The sequence below is a fragment of the Lipophrys pholis genome (genome assembly GCF_963383615.2).
Source record: "Lipophrys pholis genome assembly, chromosome: 9".
Taxonomy (NCBI): domain Eukaryota; kingdom Metazoa; phylum Chordata; class Actinopteri; order Blenniiformes; family Blenniidae; genus Lipophrys; species Lipophrys pholis.
Window position 1 is genome coordinate 32,530,387 of NC_137639.1, and position 7,686 is coordinate 32,538,072.

The 7,686-nt window shown below is 51.3% G+C and overlaps 1 protein-coding gene across 1 annotated transcript in view; it reads right to left on the reverse strand.

Annotated features, from left to right (window-relative positions):
- Positions 1–1,349, reverse strand: part of rgl2 (ral guanine nucleotide dissociation stimulator-like 2) — a 71,459-nt gene extending 70,110 nt beyond the window's left edge. Inside the window, exon 1 of the mRNA XM_080471621.1 lies at positions 1,213–1,349. The gene's annotated coding sequence lies outside the window, so the exon portion shown is untranslated. The remainder of the gene's footprint in view (positions 1–1,212) is intronic.
- Positions 1,350–7,686: the final 6,337 nt, after the last annotated feature.

The window sequence follows — 7,686 nt, forward strand, 5'->3', positions numbered from 1 at the left end:
TAGGGTCAGGTCACAGGTTAGGTTCATATCACAGGTTAGGGTCATATCACAGGTTAGGGTCAGGTCACAGGTTAGGTTCATATCACAGGTTAGGTTCAGGTCACAGGTTAGGGTCATATCACAGGTTAGGGTCAGGTCACAGGTTAGGTTCATATCACAGGTTAGGTTCATATCACAGGTTAGGGTCATATCACAGGTTAGGGTCAGGTCACAGGTTAGGTTCATATCACAGGTTAGGGTCATATCACAGGTTAGGGTCAGGTCACAGGTTAGGGTCAGGTCACAGGTTAGGTTCATATCACAGGTTAGGTTCATATCACAGGTTAGGGTCAGGTCACAGGTTAGGGTCAGGTCACAGGTTAGGTTCATATCACAGGTTAGGGTCATATCACAGGTTAGGGTCAGGTCACAGGTTAGGTTCATATCACAGGTTAGGTTCAGGTCACAGGTTAGGGTCATATCACAGGTTAGGGTCAGGTCACAGGTTAGGGTCAGGTCACAGGTTAGGGTCAGGTCACAGGTCAAACACTCAAAGTGAACATGGAAACATTCACCTGGTTAAATATACTAAATGATCAATATTACAATTTACATACAGTAAATCAAGTAACTGTAATCAATTACTTCCACGCTTCCCTGTAGGATAAAACATTATGTACTGACTTTAAAAAGTCAACATGACCAGAGAATACGACTTAATTTTAGTGAAGTAACTGTAATCAGTTACTTCCACGCCTTCCTGTGTGTTTGTGATGGAGAAGTAGATACCACAGTTCAATTAACTACTTGAAAAGTAAAAGTTACCTAAGAATACCACTTAATGTGACTATCTGTAATCCATATCTTGGACCACTGGTGGGCTGAGTAAATACTCAAACACTACTTCATTACAGTAATGTGAGTATTTAAATAACCCACTTCCCCAGGCTGGAGGGGTGTGATGTAAAGTACAAGAACCAAAAGCAGGACTTCATGACAGTAATGTGAGTATTTGTACCTAGTTACTTCTGGACTTGTGACTCTGGGAAAACAAACGAGCAACGGCCAAGTGTGAAAGAAAGAGTGCTATTCACTGCTGACACACACACACACACACACACACACACACACACACACACACACACACACACACACACACACACACACACACACACACACACACACACACACACACACACACTGTGTAAACAGCAGCAGGATCCAGTGACTCACCGGCTCAGGAAGTCCGCGATCAGCGACTGGATTCGGGCTTCAGGAGCAGCGGAGAGACGGTGTGAAACCCAGGATCAGATGCTCGTTACCGCCGGAGAGACACCCGGAGTCCCGTCCCCCCACCTCCCTCTCTGCTCCACCTCTCCCTCTGCTCCCCCTCCACCCTCTGCCCCACTTCCACCCTCTGCTCCACCTCTATCGGCGGCGCCACACCGCTTCTTTTCAGCCTGCAGCGGCTGATAGCGCACTGTGGTCTCTCTCTCTCTCTCTCTCTCTCTATCACTCTCTCTCGCTCGCTCTCTCTCTCTCTCTCTCTCTCTCTCTCTCTCTCTCTCTCTCTCTCTCTCTCTCTCTCTCTCTCTCTCTCTCTCTCTCTCTCTCTCTCTCTCTCTCTCTCTCTCTCTCTCGCTCTCTCTCTCTCTCTCTCTAGTTCCTGTTGTTGCCTCTGGCAACATATCCGTCTCTCTTTCTCTCTGGGTGGAGGCGCTCGCCGCGCCGCACCGCGCCGCTCCAGCCGCGCCGCGCCGCGCCGCTTCCTTCTGTCCCTTCCTGCAGGTTTGTAGTGGTGAGGAAGGTTACATGGAAAAATACTCATAATATTTATTCATTGTAATTGTACGATAATAACCTGGAACAGCTCTGTCACTAACTTCAGTTACACACATTTTATTTACTTTTACCGCGAGGCAAAGTACCTCATTGTAATAGAAAAGTATTTTACTTCTTGGAGCTACTTGATGAAGCACAAGATCCCAAAACTAGTTTTATTTCAGTTTCAATTTAGTTCCTTCCAGAATCAGAATCAGAACAGTTTTATTGTTATTATGATGAAACGGGGGTCCAGTGGTTAGTGTTCGCCTCACAACCAGAAGGTCGTGGGTTCAAACCCCACTACAGTCCAAACATATGTGAGTGTGTGGTCAGAGAGTGGGAGAGTGAGAGAGTGAGTGGTTGGTGGTGGTCAGAGAGTGAGAGAGTGAGTGGTTGGTGGTGGTCAGAGAGTGAGAGAGTGAGTGGTTGGTGCAGATGAGCAGCCTTTCCTCCGTCAGTCTGCTCCAGAACAGGCTGGAGCAGGTCAACTGAACAGGAAAGTCACTCCTCATGTTCACACTGAGCTGCTGGGAGTCCCAGTGTTTGCTTGCCCCCTGCTGGTCACTGTTGGAAACTACCAGTCCTGGTTGATGCTGCCAGAGGCCATTTTGAACTGCTGTGACGTCACTCTGGGCTGGTGTGAGTATTGTGTAAATAAACAAGACAACAAACACAACCTTGGATTATTTCTCATCCTGCAGTGAAAACAGAAACAAGGAGAGAGAAGCTGCTCTGGCAGGTGGGAGGAAACAAGTTTCATGTTGAGACAAATGTTCGAGATGATCTGAATCTTCACATGGTGCTCTGGATCCTCTGGATCCTCTGAATCTTCACATGGTGCTCTGGATCCTCTGAGCCCTCTGAATCTTCACATGGTGCTCTGGATCCTCTGAGCCCTCTGGATCCTCTGAATCTTCACATGGTGCTCTGGATTCTCTGAATCTTCACATGGTGCTCTGGATCCTCTGAACTCTCTGGATTCTCTGAATCTTCACATGGTGCTCTGGATCCTCTGAACTCTCTGGATTCTCTGAATCTTCACATGGTGCTCTGGATCCTCTGAGAACTCTGGATCCTCTGAATCTTCACATGGTGCTCTGGATCCTCTGAGAACTCTGGATCCTCTGAATCTTCACATGGTGCTCTGGATCCTCTGAATCTTCACATGGTGCCCTGGATCCTCTGAGCCCTCTGGATTCTCTGAATCTTCACATGGTGCTCTGGATTCTCTGGATTCTCTGAATCTTCACATGGTGCTCTGGATCCTCTGAGCCCTCTGAATCTTCACGTGGTGCTCTGGATCCTCTGAACTCTCTGGATTCTCTGAATCTTCACATGGTGCTCTGGATTCTCTGAATCTTCACATGGTGCTCTGGATCCTCTGAGCCCTCTGGATTCTCTGAATCTTCTGGGTCCTCTGGATCCTCTGGATCCTCTTGGACTTCTGGGTTCTTGGATCTTTCCACATTCACCAGATCACTTCTATTCCATCCAGTAGCAACACGACCTGTCATTAGAAAACATCGTCAAAGCTGCAGGAGACGAAGATTTATTACCGTCTTATGAGTTCGTCCCTAGAAATGAATATTGTGGCAGGACTCGGTCCAGCTCCTGGAGGGTCCAGAGCTCCTAGAGGGTCATGGAGGTTCATGCACTTCGCTGTACTGACATCTTCCCTCTGGTTTCAGACCTGTCTTCCTAGACAGCAGGAAGCCGACCTATGGATTCTGTAAAGACCGCCATCTCTCCATCGGGTCCATAGATCTGAAGGCTGCCTCTGAAACCGTCTGCCCTGCTTCACTATGGAGTGTCCTCCAGGGCCTTGGACCACCATCTAGGATCGTTGCCCTGTCCAAGCTGCTCTACAGCGATGCCCAGAGCTGTGTCCGTACGAACGGCAGAGGCTCTGGTTTCCCATCTCCAGCGGCGTCGCCAGGCTGCATGGCTGCTCATGGGTCTGTGAGCGGGTCCCGGAGGGTCCTTCAGCAGGTCCCACCTGACTGACCTGGAGTACGCTGACGACTCCATTCTGCTCAGCACATCCAGTCAGCTGAGAGACGCTCTGGGGATACACAGTGAAGAGGCAGAGACGCTCGGCCTCCACGTGAGCTGGACCAAAACCAAGTTCATGTATGTCGGTGATGGACCGGATCAGCTCCCCTACGGCTCGGTAACAACATTGTAGAGCCTGTCAAGAACTTTGTGTATCTGGGTCCATAGTGACAGACAACGGGGACTACAACCAGAGATTATCCACAGAAGAGCCCTGGCTGCATCAGCTCTGCAGTCTCTCTGGAACCCGCTCTGGCAGCACCAGACCACCTCCTGGATTTACACCTCTGCAGTCTCTCTGGAACCCGCTCTGGCAGCACCAGACCACCTCCTGGATTTACACCTCTGCAGTCTCTCTGGAAACCACTCTGGCAGCACCAGACCACCTCCTGGATTTACACCTCTGCAGTCTCTCTGGAACCCGCTCTGGCAGCACCAGACCACCTCCTGGATTTACACCTCTGCAGTCTCTCTGGAAACCACTCTGGCAGCACCAGACCACCTCCTGGATTTACACCTCTGCAGTCTCTCTGGAAACCACTCTGGCAGCACCAGACCACCTCCTGGATTTACACCTCTGCAGTCACTCCATCCTGCTTCATGGCTCGGAGACTTGGCCCTTTAACAAGACTCTGGCTGCCAGAATCCATGGCTTTGATAGCAGGGCTCTCAGAACCCTCCAGAACATCAGGTGGCCCCAGCAGGAAGTGCTTAGAGCCCGAAGGTGCCAGCCCAGAGCATCCCGCCTGGCTGAGCTACGTCACACCTGCTGGTTCAGCCATGTCCTCCGCCTTCCTCCGGACCATCCCACGAGAGCCATTCTCCAGTTTGACCCAAGGGCCGGAGGTTGGAGACGACCACGGGGCAAACCTCCACCCGATGGCTCGACGTCATTACGGCCGACCTCCAACTGCATGGAGTTGCTGTGGAGAATGCAGAGCAGCTGGCACAAGACCGTCAGCTCTGGAAAGAACTGGTGCATCTGGTAGGCTCAACGCACAGGGACGGACGTCCTCAGGAGACATTGCATCAGCTTCCATAGCGATGCTGATGACACACAGCTGTATGTGGCGGTGTCTCCTGAGGACACGAGGACAACTGATGTCCTTCTTAACTGCATTTTAGATATTAAGTCTTGGACGGCAGCAAACGTCCTTCAGGTTCTAGTTCTCGGTCCTGAAGGGCAGAGAGACAAACTTTTACCAGAACCCATCTTCATCCGAACAGAACCTGGTCCTGACTTTGGACTCTGAGCTTCATTTGATCTCAAACATCAGACGTGTGACAGAGACTGTTTTTATCAGCTGGAGGACGTAGCCAGACTCCGCCCACTTCTCCCTCAGCCAAGGGTGGAGGTGCTAATGCTTTTACCTCCTGTAGGCTGGACTATAGTACCGCCCTGCTCTCTGGTCTCCCTAAACCTTTATCAACACTCCCCCTCCTACAGAACTCTGCTGCAGGAGTACTGAGGAGGACCAGAGGGCGGCCCACATCACGCCTGGTGTCTGGGCAGTGTCTTTAAATCAAGTTAAGCACTTTGTTTTACATTAATTGCATAAAAAGTGCAATACAAATAAAGTTTGATTGATTGATTGATTGATTGATTGATTGATTGATTGATTGATTGATTGATTGATTGATTGATTGATTGATTGCCGTGAGCAGCTCCTTATCAGGCTTTACTGTTGAACTTGGTGATGAACCATCAGAACCATCAGAACCATCAGATGTGTTGAAGGAGGAAGACATGTGAAAACATGCAGGGCTGGGCCCTCCAGGACCTGAGTTTGACACTCCTGAACTAGAGGTTCTAGGTTCTGGAGGTTCTAGGCTCCAGAGGGTCTGGAAGTTCTAGGTTCTGGAGGTTCTAGGCTCCAGCGGGTCTGGAGGTTCTAGGTTCTGAAGGTCCTATGGGTTCTAGGCTCCACAGGTTCTGGAGGTTCTAGGCTCTAGAGGTTCTGGAGATTCTGGAGATTTTCTGAGTTCTAGAGGTTCAAGGATCTAGAGGTCCAGAGTCCAGTTCACAGTCTTGACAGTAGAAGATCAACGACTGGAACCAAAGATGGTGAGAATCTGATGAAACTTTTTCACTCTTGAATTCTGCCCTCCTGTCCGGGCCGGTTTGGTCCGGGGAAGTCCAGTCCAGTCCAGTCCACTCCAGTCTCGTCCAGTCTGGTCCGGTCCGGTCCAATCCAGTCCAGTCCACTCCAGTCCAGTCCAGTCCACTCCACTCCAGTCCAGTCCACTCCAGTCCAGTCCACTCCAGTCCAGTCCAGTCCACTCCAGTCCAGTCCAGTCTGGTCCGGTCCAATCCAGTCCAGTCCACTCCAGTCTAGTCCAGTCCAGTCCAGTCCAGTCCACTCCAGTCTCGTCCAGTCTGGTCCGGTCCAATCCAGTCCAGTCCACTCCAGTCTAGTCCAGTCCAGTCCACTCCAGTCTAGTCCACTCCGGTCCGGTCCAATCCAGTCCGGTGTGTGTGTAGTTAATGAGGTGATGATGTCTCAAATTGGATTCTTAATTGGCTCCTGCCACAGAGCGTGCCTTCGCCCCCCCCCCCCCTTTCACAGGGATCTAGGGTCATACAACCCCCCCCCCCCCCGCCTCAATGTGTGCCCCCTCCCTCTCTGTGTTTCATCTCTGCGTCACAACAAATTGAAGAGAGGAGGGAGGGAGGAGGGAGGAGGGATGATGGCGTCTGGCGGCTTGATTCCGGGGCTGCTCCGACACGCAGCATCGGGGGGGGGGGGGGGGGGGGGGGGGGGAGCTGGGGGGAGCTGGGGGCTGGGGAAAAAACATGACGGAACGGCAACGGAGGACAAACTAGACTGAGAGCCGCACGGACAGTTAGTCGCTTTTTACCGCTCCTCCGCCTCTCCTCCTCCTTTCCTCCTTCTGCCCCCCCCTCCCCCTCCTCCTCCCCCCCTCCCCTCCCCCTCTCTGACGGTTTGACTGACACCCACAGACGCTCTGAGCACCGACACACTTTCTCACCATCACTGGTTGGAGACGCAGCGGAGGAGGGTTCATGTCCGTCCTGCATCAGTGTGACCCTCGACCTGACAGGTGTGTGTGTGTGTGTGTGTGTGTGTGTGTGTGTGTGTGTGTGTGTGTGTGTGTGTGTGTGTGTGTGTGTGTGTGTGTGTGTGTGTGTGTGTGTGTGTGTGTGTGTGACAGATCCTGTCCACGGTTCATGCAGCCTGCGCCTGCCTCTGACTTGAAGTGCATGCAGTGGAACAAATGCTCCCGGACAATATAGCGTGGATCTATTCAAGTTTCTCCAAAGATCTGTTTGGAGGAAGATGAAGAGGAAGAGGAAGAGGAAGAGGAGGAAGATGAAGAGGAAGAGGAAGAGGAGGAAGATGAAGAGGAAGAGGAAGAGGAAGAGGAGGAAGATGAAGAGGAAGAGGAAGAGGAAGAGGAAGACAACAGCAAAGTGCAAGTGGCTGCTGCACACCGGCTCATTCAGTCACACTGTATTGCAGTAGTCATCATGCAGTGCTTTCTTTAGTGTGTGTGTGTGTGTGTGTGTGTGTGTGTGTGTGTGTGTGTGTGTGTGTGTGTGTGTGTGTGTGTGTGTGTGTGTGTGTGTGTGTGTGTGTGTGTGCAGTAATCATTTGTCTTGCTCTCTGGCTCTCGTGTCTCACCGTGTGGACAGGCTGTCGCTATGCTGTGGTTAAGGGAGGTTTTAACCCTCCGCTCTGTCTCACAGGAAAACAGAACGGTGGGGCCATAAAACGTTCAGTCAGCGATCGGAGCAGAGTATTCAGGGAGAAATGGGATTACATTTCACATGAGCCCTCTCTCTCTCTCTCCCCCCCCCCCCTCTCTCTC